General features: G+C 36.3%; 1 long non-coding RNA gene across 1 annotated transcript; it reads left to right on the top strand.

The window, feature by feature from the left end:
• Nucleotides 1-2,213: 2,213 nt before the first annotated feature.
• Nucleotides 2,214-16,476, top strand: LOC103563487 (uncharacterized). Its single transcript, XR_547896.2, has 3 exons — nucleotides 2,214-2,608; nucleotides 13,417-13,505; nucleotides 14,487-16,476. It is a non-coding gene; the product is annotated as an uncharacterized lncRNA (long non-coding RNA).
• The last annotated feature ends 503 nt before the right edge of the window (nucleotides 16,477-16,979 follow it).

The raw sequence follows: 16,979 nt of genomic DNA, 5'->3' as shown, positions 1-16,979 counted from the left end.
TCTTGGTTCTTTTGTATAAATGATAAGCATCTATTATGTATTTATCTAGACATTGGCATAGGAGAGTTTTTTTAATCTTATAACTTTACTGAACTGCCTCAACAGATTGAATACTTTTGTTTATTTCTCTCAGGTTTTCTTATTATAATTTTACATTGGCAAGTGTAATTTTGTTCACAAAGAGTATATTTAGATAATATTTTGCTTGTATAAAGTTTCTTCCCTTTTTTCCCTCTGTACTTCTCTCTAGAATTGTGTATGTGTTGTGTGTCCATGTTATGAAATTATTTTGAGTCTTTGAATCATGTGCCTAAAAATTGGCTTCTGTAGGTTGAGAATGAATGACTTCCATGGAAGAAAATAGAACACTGCTTTCTTGTAATTATCTTCAGAAGCAATGACATAAATCCCAGTTTTACACAAAACCAGTGATCTATTTTTTTCTAAGAATAATTGTGAGAACTCCTCAAGAATCCTGACTTACTCTTAGTGACACATCAGAAATCGTTAATAGACTCTTTACCAAATTTGTTACCAAGGAGACTACCTGGAATATTCCTTTAGAGAGCTGGATGATTGCTGGTTTCAGGCTCTTCGAGGTAGCTCAGAGTCTTTTTTTTTTTTTGGAAGATTAGCCCTGAGCTAACAGCAGCCAAAAATCCTCCCATTTTGCTGAGGAAGACTGGCCTTGAGCTAACATCCATGCCCATCTTCCTCCACTTTATATGTGAGACACCTGCCACAGCATAGCTTGATGAGCAGTGTGTAGGTCTGCACCGGGATCCGAACTGGCAAACCCTGGGCTGCCAAAGCAGAGTGCGGGACTTAACTGCTACACCACTGGGCCAGCCCCTCACACTCTTTTTTTTTTTGTCCAAAAGAAGCCATATGAAACTTCAGGGCATTTTGCGCTTGTGGAAACCATTGTCCTTTGAGACTAAACACAAAATCAGACGTTTTCAATAGACCTTTACTTCATTTGTCGAACAACTAATTGAGAAGGAGAAAGTGACCATAGTTTTACAGGGTGGCAAAAAGAAAACAACTTTACTCAATCATTTACTAAAAACTGAAATGTCACAAGAGAAGCTTATTTCCTAACACAGAATTTTATTTTATTCAACTCCGGAAGATTTCTTAGCCTCCAGGGAATGATAGAAAGTATTCTGTCCTTTATAGTTATACCGTACCGTATTTTCCTTATTTTTATGCATTATAAGCACGAGCATTGCTGAAGGCTATGAAGTGTTGATTTCACTGGAGCTGAAAACTGCTGAATCATCACATGAATACCTGTTGCCAGGCTGGGAGCATTCTGTCTGCACTTGCACAAATCTTGTAAAATTTCAGAAGCACATTTGAAAAAGTGTAGCAGAGTTAAAAATTTTTCCTGAGAAACTCAGGCAGTTTTTGTTTGTTTGTTTTATAGATATAATTTCATTTCTCTCAGGTTTCTTGGGATGTAGGGATGAAGCAAAAGAGGTTTTATAAATGATGACATTGCACTTCTTTGAAACCGCCCCCATGTTAGGCTTTCAATCCTTTCATGGCTCTGAATGGCTCCCATGAGTCCCCCCTAAAATTGTAACACACTTCACCAAAATCAGGAACAGTCAGTTCTGCTCAGAATTCTAAAATTGTTCTGAACTCTCTGAATCCCAGAATACACATCTTATGCTGAGAAACTACAGGTCCTGATATGTGAATTATCACTTCCCTCTTGTGAGCCTTTTCCAAATGTGACTGCAAAGTCCGTACTTGTTAAACCTACTATGAGGTTGCTGGGAAAAAAGTCTGTAGGCTTTGGTTTACTCACAATTACGAGTATACTCATTCAGTGTTTATTGAATGCCTATCATCTTTAGGCTCTATGTACTTGAGAATAGAAAAATGAATAACATAAAGGCTTTACCTAATGTATAGACCATTGTGTGCTTTTACAGGCTGAGCAAAAATAAGTTTGACAAAACCAACCCTGTGTACAGAAGCTTGATGTCTTGCATAGGCAAAACACAGGCTTCCAGGCTGTGCTTTAAAGAGCCAGTGAAACTGCACTGTCATGAAAGACCAAAGGACAATGGTGCTATTCCAGGGACCTATTTAGAAAAGTTGCTGCCTGGGCAGTTTTTGTACAGTAGCTGCATGCATGGTTAATGACCCATGGAATCATAGACCTTAACAAAATAAACAGTTTCTCAACAATATCTCTGAAAGACTAGACGGACTTGTTCCACTTCTGTAGCTAAAAGCAGAATTTGAGGTAGGATAATGTTATCTAAATAGGATGAATTAAGACCTTCATGAAATGTAGCTCCAATTTCTCAGTAATCTTTTGTAGAACTCCCCAGGAGAAGGGCACATTCACATCCAAGCCTGTTTAATCTACAAAGTAAGAGAATTTGTTGGCATGATACAATCATATAAAGAATTCCATTCTGGAAGAGTGGTAATGAGATGAAAGAGACGTAAAATTGCTGGCATGACCCTGAAACTATCCCTCCTGCACTGCTGCTTCCTGCCCCCAACATGTCCAACTCAGCTGAACAATCACTCACGTGTGCAGCCCCTTCCTCACGAGATGGCCAAGTAACCAAGACACCATTAGCACGTGAGTATCATTTCTCATAGCTTCCCTTGGAGGAAAAAGTTAAATGATTGTAAATATATTTCCTATTGATTCCCACCCTCTCCTTTCATTCTTTCCCTCCCTTTCTTCCTTTTCTCTCCTTTCATTCCTTCTCATGATTCTGTGGTATTATGTGTCAGATATGGTCAGAGATGCTGAGGTGGGGGTGGAGGCGTCTGGTGGAATGGAGAGAAAGGGAGAAAAGATATTATAACTGATGTAAAAGGAATTAAAAAGATGAATAGGTTTTGGTCTTATTTATCTCATAATACAAAGATCAGTCAGGGAGACAGATGAAAACAAAGCAAACACAAAAAATCCTATAAGTGGACAAAGTAATGGTATCCTGTGAGTGCATAGAATGTGTTGTGATAACTAGTCAGGTAAGCAATTCGATCACCAATTTTTTTACACCCTTGCCTGGATTGTGTGAAAATCTGATTCCACATTTGCTACAATCTCAGTGTAACCATCACCATTGCATTAGTTTTATTCATTTATTAATAAGTATTAGTGTAGCACTTAGGTACAAGGCCTCTGCTAGGAGCTGTGGGAATCCTGAGATTTTTAAGGACAGAGCCTGGAAAATTTAAAATAGGCGAAGGACAAACACATGTAACCACCACCAAGATGAGGAAGTACAGGACACCTATCATATGGGTGGTAAAATACAAGGATTTTGCAAGTTGTGAGGAGGTAGAACTCGTTTTAGAATATAGGACTGGAAAGCTGGATCAGGGATCCACAGCATAACTCGTGCCATTCTCTCCTGCCCCACTAACTCTCCCTTGTCCCTCTCAGCACTCTCTGATCCAGGTGCTCACTGCCCCCCAGGGCTTTTCTGCAAAGGGCATCTTGCTCCTTCTAATTTTCCTTGCTCCTGAACCCAGTTTTCTTGCTCTCACCTAAATTGTCTTGCATGGCAAATAAACAAATTCTTCCTAATATGATAATGGATTAATATGTAAGAGCTGTCAGGTAATACGTTTGCATTTCAATACACACTTTGGAGATAATGTCCCAAAGGAATGGTAAGAAATTTTCTGGTAACACCCCAGGCTGGTGGCAGAACTATTTTTGGATAAATAGGTAGATGTCTTTCAAATCTTACCACATAGCAACCACTTTCTCTGCCATCATGTAGGGTTGTTCCTCCAAGTATATTTACCTTTAAAAAAAATAAGAAGACCGGCTGTAGAAGACCGTTATTTGACTCAAACTTAGCTGTGCCACCACCCACAAAGAGTGCCACACCATTTCCCTGATGCACCCACAGTCTAGCACTGTGTGTTTTGTGTCTTTTAGGAAAGCCAAAAGGGACCTGTAATTACCAGCAAACATCACTATTTTATTTTGTGTTTGTGTTAAATGTTTCTTTTACACTTTAGAAAGAATGATTGTGTCGTAAAGCAATTCCTTTGGGTAGTAAGGACTTGATTTTTCTTCCATTTTTGAGATAGGAATACCCTGAAGGACCACAGGGCCCCCTTGTCAGGTGCCACTCTGGGAGTGGGGATGGCCAGCATGAGGTCTGGGTGTCACACACAATTGCTTTGATGCTCTACCACTCACTTCCCATGGCCACCATCTCCTAAATTTCAGATGTCATATTTTGTCTAGTTTTTAAAATCAAGAAAATGAGACATAATTTTGTTTTGAATATTTTAGAAGAAGTTCACAATGCCTTTTGAGAAAATCATGGTACTTGGTGGTGTAAAAATCAAGGTAGAAGATAATTGACATAGAGGCCAGATTAGGGATATAATTTATGAAGGGTCTATTTTCTATCTATATAGATATCAATAAAAGTGATATGTGAATGCTAGAGGCACATTTCCTGGTTTCTTACCTAAGCATTCACTGCCTGCAGAGAAGACCAGCATAATACTTTTATGTGGAAATGTGAAACCCATATTTGGAAACCCATATGTTCAGCTTTTAAACTCTTTTTTTTTTTTTACTCCCCTTAGCCTCCACATGGACTGTTGAGATTGTTTAGCACTAAAGATTTCCACCTGTCAGTCAATCTGCTGATTAAAGGATTAGCTTTGATGGGAATGGTTAGCCTCAGAATGATACTCTGTTGTTCTGGACTGATGAAAGCAGACACATTCATGGCCAGTGTCCCATTATTCCCTCCACCAGCAGGGAAAGTCTCAGGCTGGTTTTGCAGCTTTTTGTACACTTTACTGAAAAATGGAAGGAAAACCTGGGGAATTGTGAGAAGGATGAGAAAATTTTAGCATCAAATCATTAGTTAAAAAATCTTCTTGCGTGTGCTCTTGGTTTCTTCTCCTCATTCTTCTTTGCCAGTCACTGGAACATTCTTTAAAAAGAATAACTGCCTAGGCCATTAAAATGAGAGACGAGACGGCATTGATTTGTGACCTCTTTGGCAGGGTAGGCTGCCCTCACACATTAACTTTGCAATGACAGAATTTTGCTTTTTCCCCCTTTCCTGCCATGGAACAACCCCAAAGGAAAACTGAGAAAGATCCCATTTGGATAAGTCCTGAGTGAAGTATTTCAACTGGATGAGGCTCACTTCTCCTTTCATGCTCAGTTCCTCAATTTTTAACTTTATTTTGTCATAGTATAGTCAATAATGCCATGTGGTAATTAATTAGGGTTCCCCTGTTTTTGCCAAGTCACATCTTTAGTCAATACATTGGGGATTTTAAATATTATCAAAATATAGTCAGATAAGCTTAGAACTCCAACCATTGGACTGAAATTTTTATCACTGTTTGTTCGATATATGCACAAAGGTACGTGGGCACACACACATATACATGCAGACAGCAAATACAGAGTGAGCTGTAGAACAAGAACCTGCGGCAGAGTTTTTAAAATGGTAAAAAAAAAAAACTATGTTTGCAATTTTTAACACCAGATGAAGCTTTAAAATTGAAATTGGAAATTATTTAAGATTAATAATTTAAAATTATCTTCAAAGGTATATATTAAATATAGTTTTTCGTATTAAAAAGATTTAAATTATAAACACAGCAATACATCATCTGTGATGGTCTATCATTAGTATGTAAAAGACACACTTTGGTCTGGGTCTGCATTTAATATTACATCTTCACAAAATATTTTAAGCGGAGAAAGAAAACATATTTATAAAAGGAAAATTTGGGGGTATTCAAACTATTTACAGCATGCATTTTTTTTTAACGAAAAATGTAGGAGGAGGAGAGGAAGAATGACAGGAGTGCACAGAGGACTAGAGGGAGTAAGGGGAAGAAAAAGAACAAGAGGAAAAGGAAGAAGAGGAGGAGGAGGCGGGACGAGGAGGAGGAGGGGAGGAAAACAGAATGAAGTACTTTTCCAATCATGTGCTGTGACAGCCTTTTGTAATTTGTCATTCATAGTATGTCATCCTGAGTTAAACTTGGCATCACAGCTTATAGATAGAGAATTATAAACAAAACAAAAACATTTTAGTGACTTGATAAATATTAAAATTTCTGGGCTACAGTTTCTTCATCTATGGAAATAATTCTATGTGTTTTGGACATCACTAAACCATTCAGTAATTTATGGATTTAATAAATAAGATAAAATTTGAACACTTTAAATGCCTCCCAGAGCCATAGAAAATATATATTTTTATATTGGGTTTGATTTGAATATATGTGGAAATGTCCCCATGTAGCATTATTTACCATGCTTGTATTTTTTAGGTTGTTAGGGCAATATTAAAATCAGATTTGGAATTTGTAAGCTACAGAATGCTGTCTCTTGTTCCCAGGAAAAGAAAGTACTACTTTTTCCTATCTCATTTAAAATATAAAAGAATCAAACTGCAGAAACTAAGCTAAATCACAAATGCATTATGTAGTAGTCACCTTTTGCATTCTGAGAAAAGCTCTGTGTGTGTGTGTGTGTGTTTTTGCAGCTCTGAGCAATTGTTAAAAAAGTCATGAGTTGCCTCTCAGTTCTGAGATATAAATTCAGCTGAACATCTGCATTTAACGGAATCAGTTTAGCTGGCGTTTGTTTCCAGAGCCTTTAGTCCCTTTGGCAAAGATCACATGGGCAGTTTCAATCCAGCAAAATCTTTCATAACTAAAATTAAACAAGAATTTCAAAAGGATGAGGTGCCAATGACTATTCAAAAGTGCACTTTGAAAACAGCGGTGTTACGCTAAAGCCTGACTTGTCTTCGAAGCTACAATTATCCTACTACATTGAGAGATGAAGATTCTTGCACTATCTATTTTCAAAGATGTGTTGCAAAGAGTTTTTAGTCCTGGTTAGATAAGCATAAAATAGTAAATTGTTTTAATTAATAGATTTTCTGGTTAGTGACAAGCTCTCATAGATGCAAAGGTATCCTAAAGCTCCACCAATTGTCTTTTCTTTGTGCCAATTCAATCGTATTTTAAAAGTTTCCACTGTGTTGGGATTTAGAAAATAAATTTGGAGATTATCACAAGATCTTAATTGTAGACAAAAGTTTATTTGAACACTGATTATTTCACTTAATTTTTCTCTAATAACATATTTGCACTTGATGCTATTATTGATTAAAAGGTATTAAACTGACAAAAATATTTAGTTTGCTTAATTAAGCTGAAGTAACATTTAATAAAAATTCAAGTACAGAATAAAATAGAGGGGCTGGCCCCATGGCTGAGTGGTTAAGTTCGCACGCTCCGCAGCAGGCGGCCCAGTGTTCCGTGGGTTCGAATCCTGGGCATGGACATGGCACTGTTCATCAAACCACGCTGAGGCAGCGTCCCACATGCCACAACTAGAAGAACCCGCAATGAAGAATATACAACTATGTACCGTGGGGCTTTGGGGAGAAAAAGGAAAAAAATAAAATCTTAAAAAAAAAATAGAGATGTGATATGAAAAGAAGTTAATTAATAGAATCGTAAAGTTGGAAGGAGCATCAGTGGTCGTTCAATCCCAAATTCTTTCTCAAGTCAGAGAGTTCCACAAAAATAGACCGACATTTATTCATCCTGTGTTTGCTTACTTTCAGGCATGTAGAGCTCATTTCTTCACAAGATAAACATTTACATGCTTGAACTTCAGTGTTATCTGTCTTCCTGCATCTCCTACTCATTGCTGTTAAATTTGCCCTTTTAAACATCAGAGAAAATAAATTCATTTCTTTCTTTACATAATGCACCTCCCCCACCTCCTAATATTTAAAAATTCTGTTCTGTTCTCAATTAAATCTTCCCTTCTCTAATTTTTCAACCACTCTCATATGGCATGATACTCAGACCAGATTCCAAAGTATCCCAGTCAAATTATTCTGAATTCTCTCTTCTTTGTCCCATACTCTGACATCTAGAACTGGATTCACTATTGTAGATGTGGTCTGACTAGTGCTGAATACAATGAAGGAGAAAATCTCAGCTGATTTGAACAATATTTTTTCTCTTAATGCAACATAGAAGTGTGTAATTGGCATGTTGGAGAAAGGGTTTGGTGGTGGTGGCTGTCGTTAGGTGACATCATCTTTGGTCTGGTTGCTGGAATCTGTGGCCAACGAAGCACTCTGACCGCTTTTCCAAGTCAACTGCTGTCAAGACAGTCTTTTTCATTCAGTTTTGTGTGTTCTTTATTTTTGTTGTTGTCTCTGAGCAGGAATTGAGTGTCAACTTTGTCGAGGCAAAATTTTGGTTTTATAAAGGCCATTTTGAACCTTAATTTTTTTCTCTCGTATGTTAGCCATCACTCCTATGCTTGGAGATTCACAAGTTTGATAAATAAGCCCTCTTTCTTTTCACAAAGTTCACAGATAAAAAGTTAAACATGACAGAATCAGGAAAAACTGGGAATTCTATGTGCGTATAGAAGTCTTGTGGCATACTGTAAAAGATCTTTCTCTAATCACTAACACACTTTGAGTATGGCCATTCAAATCCAAGTTATTACCTTATGAAGAACTTCATCAAAAGGTTTCAAAATTAAGCAGCAGAGAGAAAGGTGATATAGAGAGCATGGAGGTGAAGGCACCAGACTCAGATCCCAGATGCCAGAGTTCCAACCTGGGCTCGGGCGCTTCCCAGATGTGCGCGCTTGCCTGTGTTACTCATCTTCTCCTGATTCACTTTCCTCATCTCTAAAGTAGAGATGATACTGCTGATGATGGGAAATCCTGCACTTGGGTTGTTACAAGGATGAAATGAGTTAATGTTTCTAAAGCACTAAGGAAAATACCTGAAATATAAAAAACACAACATAGTAACCAAAATTAACCCATTTCATAGCATTCTTTTGACCTATCAGTTTTTGTGAACTATACTCTTACCAATCATTGAATTAATTTTTCAATGGTAGTAAACCATGGGATTAATAATTTATTCTAGAAGTTTGTCTAGAGTAAAAATTGTCTACTGTTGATAATTTTAGAATCCAACTTTTCCATTTTTTTAAAGCTTTAAGTGGTTATAAAGCATATACACGATACAAAAGAGTGTTATATATCTTTCTTTTGAAACTTTCTAAGAATAAATGTTAAAAATGACATTTTTATTTATATAATTAAGACTATTTTATTAAAATATATGATTCCAACTTAAAGAAAATATCCTTAATCTTGATTCTAGTATATTAAAAATCAAACTTTACCGCTTCTTGAATACAAATGGTATGAAAAATGACACATACACAATAGTTTTTTTCATTAGTCCAAATGTTTTCCCATATTTAAAGGATTTGGATATCTTTTAAGACTCTAAGTAGAAAAGAATTTCTTAGAGATGCTTGTTTTTAGAAGGAAAAATAAAATCTTTATTATGAAACTTGTAGGAAGTCCTCTTGAAACAGAAATGCAAATCCTTCCCTGGACTTTATTAAATGAGCTATTCATACTAAATAACTCCTTTTCCATATTTACCAAGATGATAGGGGTGAGTAACTTTTTGTTTGCTTTGGATAATTCTGTGTATCTGTGTTTTTATATTGTGGTAGAAATCCCCAAGATTGGAAACTTGGGTGTAGTGGGGAATAGGGGTGGAGCACGACCTACTTGTTGAGAATTCCTATTCTCTGAACATAGGTACCACACACATACACACATGCACAACATGCACAAACACACACACAGAAATATTGCTATTGAAAATGCGTGGTCTAGGACTGAGAATGAACCAATCAGGGATTCTTCCAGAAAGACAGGATCAGCTCGGACAGCCTTCAGTTTAACGAAAGCAGGAGAAAATAGAATGCGTTTGAATAGTTCTCACTCCCTCCCTTATCTCAGTAAATAGAACAGTCAACCACTTTTTGTTCAATCCAAAAACTTGGAAGTCATGTGTTACTATTTCCTCTTTCTTACCACTCCAGACACAGTGTCACTAAGAGCTGTAAAATTTACTTTCGAATCACCTTATGCTGTCTAATTCAGTAGTCACTAGCCTCGTGTGGCTATTGTGACTGAGGAACTGAAGTTTTAATTTTATTTACTTTAAATTTAAATATAAACTAATACATGGCTAATTATTGGGAAAATTTACAGTATGTTTGGAACAACTTGGGTTTGTGAAATTACTTTTTCAACTATGGATTTCATGAAATTTAAATCAAGATGAGGTTTTAGATAGATCAAGATAGTTTTAAATTAAGATCGAGTACTTCTGAAGATTCGAAATATGATGTACATCCGAAAAAAATTAAAATTAAAAATAAATTAAAAAAGAAGAAAAAAATAAAAGAAAGAAGATGTGTTCTAAGTGTAAAATATACACCAACTTTTGATGACTGTATATGAAAAAAAGAATATAAAATATCACAATACTTTTAATATTTTGTACATATTGAAATGATTTGTACATACTGGGTTAAATATGTTATTAAACTTAGTTTCCCCTGTTCTTTTTACTTTTTCCTAATGTGGTTACTAGAGAATTTATGTGGCTCTGTTATGTTTGTATCGTACAGCACTGGTCTAGACTCCTCTTATTTCCCTCTACCACTCTCCAGTCCTACTGCCACTGAAGTCTGGAACACTATGATATTTTCCTAACTGGTTTCCAATTTGTCTACCTTCAATCCAACCTCCACGTATCGGCCAAAGTGATATTTCTAATGCAAAATCCTCCTCTGCTTAAAACCCTTCAATGATTCTTCACTATTTGCCCAAATTAAATTCTAATGACTTTAAGCAACCTAAATGGCTCACTTCCCTAAACTCATCTCTAACCAATCTTCTTCAAACGTTGTGCCCCGATCATGCTTTTGCTCTCTCTCTTGCTGACAGGGCTTTGCCACACTGCTTCCTCTGTGGCGTATGCTTCATGGCTCCTTCTCTTATGCCTGAGGTTTACCCACCCTTCAACATTAGCTCAGACAGCATCTTCTCTATAAAGTAATTCTTGATACCCCAGGCTTGTTTAGAATCTCTCCTGTGTCCTCCAAAATAGCTAAAAGGCATCTGAGCTACTTGAGCCCTTTTTTACGCTATATTACAGTTATCTTTTTGCTTGTGTCCCTTTATTATACCGTGAAATCCTGAGTGCAGAAAATGTGGAAGAAGACACATAGGTAGGTCATTATAAATGGTTTTAATTTCTCATGAGAAATATTATTATCTCCAGAATTCATGTTCTTTCACTATAATATTATCAATTCCAAAGAATCTTTTAATTAAAACTACTACCTGAATGAACCTTATGATGAAAACTGGCATTCAAAGCTTCTGTTGAAAGATCTGTGAAAACTTCCAGCACTTCTGGGTAATTTTGTGAACAAGAAGAATGCACTGTTCTTGTTGAAAAGTGCCTGGGTTAACTGTAACCGACAGATTTCTTGTAGTCAACACCAACCATTTTTCACGTTGTGTGAATTCAGCGTACTACGACAGGTTGGCAGAGGTCAGACTTGGTTGGTCAGGTGCGTGCTTCTCCCTGGAGTGTCACAGGGAGGCGCTGATCTCGCGCTCTCTCTGTCTCTTTTCCACTTGCTTTTGAAACCCAGAGGAACGCATCAGAACAGATTTTGCATTCCTTTCCCTCCTCCTCCCTCAATTTGGGTATCCAAAAACCCAAGATGGTAAATCCCCAAAACCCCAAATCCCAAATTATAGTACGTATAAGTATCATCATAATTTTGTTGTTTGTTCATTTCTTGTGTGAAATTAGTAGAAGTGCACTGATAGCCTCTCCTTTGCTTACCTCTTTGATTGTTAAATGATTTCTCTTAAACGGTTACCTTGTGATAGCTTCATCCTAAATGTCGATACTGTGACAACAGCGTTAAAGCCAAATACCATCTTCTTAATGATCATTAACCAAGACAGGCTACAGAGAATATCATCGGTCATATTGGCAGACCCTCAGCTTTGAGTGGAGACCTGTGGAGGCACATGGCATTTAGGATGTAGTTTACCAGCTGTTTTCACCAGAACTACAAATGCCGATGCCTAGCTCTCAATTCCAAACTGTACAGGAACATTAAAGTTAAATTTCCATCTGTACTATATTGTCAGTAGTGAAATATTTATAAATTTTAGAAATTTTTAGTAGAATGAAGGGCATTGCAGGTAAAATGAGATCAGGAGTAGAATGAATTGGAAACAAAACCCCATGCTTTAAAATTAAAATTGGGAGAACCTTGTTTGGAAGTCACTGGACATCTTTAATGAAGGATTGGGGGAGCATGTGAAGTCCAGTTGATAAACTTATGATTTGCTCTTTCATAATTCCTCTTCACTGAATGTCCTACCATTATAGGAACTGGCATCAAAAGTGTTACAAAATTATTTCGCATAAGATGAAAATGAATTTTATAGCCATAAATTTATTGAAAAGTCAGTAATGACTTTAATTTTAACAGATTCTTTTATACATAGTGTGATAGAATTGGCAGCTTTTTCATTTCTTTTTTGAACAAAAAAGCCCAGAATTCTTTTCTTTTTCAAACTAATACTTTTAAATGGTTTGTACCTAGAGTAAAATTAGCCTAACTCACCTCTTACAAACAACTTCCACAATAATTTCTTATGAAATTCAAATTACTTTAAAAATTATTTAATGGAAGAAATGGGGTTTGTAAAAACCTTTGATAGCATTTTGAATATTATTTTGCAAGATCTTATTTTCCTTTTGCATAAATTCCAATTCAGGTTTGGAGAGAAACACATTCATCTCTCAACCGTACCATATTTGCAGTCTGTATTTACACTCACACCTATTTTTTAGCCCCCCACACACCAATTTGCTTCCTAATGAAACAGTTACATTTAAAAAGTGAAGTTTTATATCAGTACTTTGGAACATGTGTTCCCTTCACATGAAAACAATGGCCACTAAGTTCCCAGGTTAGCTCACCAACCAATGCTGTATAGGAAGACTATAAACTCCTGAGGCCATAGCAGCTTCCCCAAGAGCAGAATCACAGGATGAAGGGCTGTAGTGGGAGGGGTGTGGTTAGCAGCACAAGTGGCAAAGGTGATGGAACAGAATGACAGATTAGGTAAAGCACTAGACACAGTAGTGCTGGCTGACAGTTACCAAACATTTACTTTCCTTGGAACTACTTATTATGGGTCTATGTATTTTACATATATTAAAATATTTGGTCATTATACAATTCCTATGAGGCAAGTGCCATTATTGTGCCTATTTTCCAAAGGAGGAAGTTGAGGCATAGAGCAGTTAAATAACTTGTTCAAGATTACGTATCTGTAAAGTGATGGGGTTAGAATTCAAAACATGATAGCCTGGTGCCAAAATTCATGCTCTTCACCACTGTACTCTAATGCCTCTTGGCACTATAGCAAGCATCACAATCACTCTTTCTTCTCTCCCTCCTCCCTCTAGGGTGACCAAAAGCATGCTGATCTTCCACATCTCTGCAGATTCTCAAGAGGTCAATCACTTCGCACTTGTTCTCAAAGGGAGAACTTAAGGTGTGTTTTCTTCACACAGGATGAGGGCAAATTCTCTTCCTGTCAGGTTTTGTGAGTAAGGTTATACGTTGAAAGTGACATAGCTTCTGCCTTCAAAGAGCCTACCCTATAGTTCTAAAGATAAAACTTATAAACAAATATTTATTAGGCAGGTAATAAGTTTTGTAAGGAATTATGCACATTAAAAGTTATAGATTTTTTATAAAATGAAGACATTCTTTCCACTTAGATTCCATAAGTGATGGAATTTCATCTGGGCCCTAAACAATTTGAAAAGGATTTTGAGGGACTTGGTATAAAACAGGATCTTTAGTTTCAGAAACTTACTCTAATTAACTTGAGCAGAAGAGGAACGTGTTAGAAGGATATTAAAGAGCTCTAAGAGTCTCCGGGAGGGCTAGAGAATTATGCTCCAAGGTGATATAGGCAGATGTATGACCCCAAATCATGCTTTGAGAATTAGCTTCTGTTCATGCCGCCATATACTGCTGTCATGCAATCTTGGGAACTTTTTCTTGCAGCAGCCATCTCTGACACCAGAAAAAAGTCTTCCTGTTTCTTGCCTTTTGCATTGCTATCCACAGATTAAAAAGGCAGAGACTATCAAGAATGTTCGACATTCATGCTGCAAAGGAAAAGAATAGCAAGTATCCGACATCTTTCTCTTCTGCAATGGGAGGAAAGCTGAGCTTCCTATAAAGGGAGTTCAGATGCCTGATGACCCAAAGAAAGGCCACAGTTCACCAGAGATGAGGGGGTGTGGAAGAGCATTGCCTGAAGAACAAAAGGCATCAGAGAAAGCATACAGATAAAGATGCAAGCAGTATGATCAGAGAAGTGAGCATCGTGTGGTGATTCTAGAGCCCAAGGAAAGGCTGGTAGGGATGCAAGAGCAGAAAAGGAGAGGAGAAGGCAGACTAAGTCAGATTATAAACCTTGTTAAATATCAAGCAAAGAAATTTATTGTTTTGTTTTGTGTAGGTAATGGGAAGTCATCGAGGCTTTGACAGAGAAGCGATTTGGCTTGGCACATGCACACAAGCCCAACTGCTCTTTGAGAAAGAAATACATTTATTTGATACTTGGTTCTTTTTGATGCTAATTTCTGCTGTTAGTATTTGCTTGGTGAAATGCTTTACTCTCTGAATTTCTAACAAGTTAACTTGGAGATTTCATCTTCTCCCAATATGATTTTGATTTTTAATAATACATGAAAAAGCATGATATAAAAATCAAACATTTTCATATCCCATACCTCATATTCCATGTAATGTTAAAATAAAGTCCTCAGAGGAAGTGACATTTCAGAGAATTTGGCTGATCTGAATATTAGCAGAGGCCCAAAAAAAGAAGTAAGCCTAACAGGGTAATTCATCAACCACTATAAATTACAATTTTCATGTTTTTACTGGCCTCTTGGAAAGTAGCTTGGCCATTTTTTTCTTTTTTCTTTCTTCTCTTCCTTTCTTTCCACCATTAAATTAAATTTTAATGTGACCATTGTACATTCTTGCTAAACTGAAGTTTATTTTCCATTAAAAAATCTATTCTTGTTTACTTTATTTGTATTATTTTATTTAAAAAAAGATTTGAGAGTGAGATCTTCAACAGAAGGCATATCTTAGGTCAATAAAAAAGAAATGGGAGGGGATCAGTCAGAATACGGAAAAGAAGAAAATATGTTAAGCCTTGGTGTAAGAAAGTTCTTGTGATTGAGCTTCACATTGACTCAACTTCTTTGAATTTAAGGTGAAAAGACAGTGAGAAACACTATCAACAAAATTAAGAGCTTCATAGTTTTCCAGAGACATTTTTCAAGTACTAAATTCCAATAAAAATTTCAATTGCGTGACTTCACTTTGAGCCCATATTGAGTGATATAAAGGACAATCTCATCAATATTAAAAAAAAAATGAAGCAAATTTAACAGGGCTAAATTATTGAAAATTAGTTTATAATAATATCTAGAAATAACCTCTAGATACTAATAAACAAGATAAGTTGTGGTAAACTCATACATTTATGATGATAGCATTTAAAAATATTTGTATGGAGGAAGCAGGAATAGCCAAGAGAAAATAAGCTATAGTGTCCACTGTTGGCAAGATTTTAGCTTCTTCATTGCTTCCTTCTTCATTTGAGTCTTATTCATTCTTTCCTTCTGTTAGTAGTTATAAATCTATACTATCTGTTGCAAAGGACTATTTCTGATTAATAAGAAAACCATGACATCAGTAATGTATATGCTAGGCTTGTTCTTCTATTGATTATGGTAGAAGGAAAATGCTTTTAATCATAGACAAGCATACATTTTAGAGAGTAGCTCCAAATCTTTTCTGAGTTATTTCCTATCCTTTCAACTAGATTATGATTACTTTTATTCCTTAATATACCACAGCGTATGTGGTAATCACTTGTTACATATTTTCTAAATAAATGACTACATTTTAATTGTCATTATGTATAACATGCTCTTAAGTTTTATGTATGAGATACATTTCTCTTCTCATTACTTCATCAGAACTAATAAATTTTTAAAATATCCATGAGTTAGAGAGGTCTAAATGTATTTTCTGAGATTACCAAATAGGACGTCTTCCACACTGTGACTGCCCCATCTGGTTTCACTGGGTGCTGAAAGCGCTGTTGCAATGACTGTCGTTTAAGTTACTGGGTTGCAGAGTTCCCCTGTCGTTTAAGTTGCTGGGTTGCAGAGTTCCCCGATAAGGAGAACTGTTAGCTTTTACCACGCAGTGGCGAAAGAAACAAAGACACATGTGGAAACAGTAACTTGGCTGTGCTTTTTCAATGGAAAGGTCATTTTCAAGGCTTAGATGAATAGCAATGTCACCATTCATATCTCTATATTTAATGTTTAATTCCAGATGAAAGTTCATTTCATTAAATACAGGCATTAGACTCGCAACAAACCCCAAATATAATTATGCTAGCCTTGTATCAGTCCTTTACTCCTTTGGATGTTTTCTCTAAGTGACTTATTTCACAAACTTAAGCCCAGAGTAGTTTCCTAATTATAAAGAACTTAATAAATGGAAGAAAAATGGCTGCTTAGGTTTAGGGATTTATTGTCTTAAGATGATGACCAAATAAGTTAAACTTTAGTGGCAATGCAACGATAATTAATATCAGCTGAAGTTCTTGATTTACAGATTTTAATTAAAGCAATCTGCACTATTAAATTTAAACAATTTTAAATGAGTACAAACAAATATAATGACACATTCTGCACGGTAAAGGATATATATATATCTCATCACATTGAAATTGAAAGCTGGTCATGAAATGAAATGTAATGTACTCTGTTTACTACCTCCTACAGCACCAGTGACTGTCATGCATAACGGCCTCTCAATGTTTGTGGACTTACTAAAGCCTGAGGCTCTTCAGTACCCATGCTTTACAATTAACTCAGACCACCCGGTAAACTAGAATCATTGTAGTCATTAACCTCTA

This window comes from Equus przewalskii, chromosome 9, assembly GCF_037783145.1.
Source record: "Equus przewalskii isolate Varuska chromosome 9, EquPr2, whole genome shotgun sequence".
NCBI classification, from domain to species: Eukaryota; Metazoa; Chordata; class Mammalia; order Perissodactyla; family Equidae; genus Equus; species Equus przewalskii.
The sequence above is the reverse complement of the archived record's forward strand: the minus strand, read 5'-3'. Positions and strand labels throughout refer to the sequence as shown.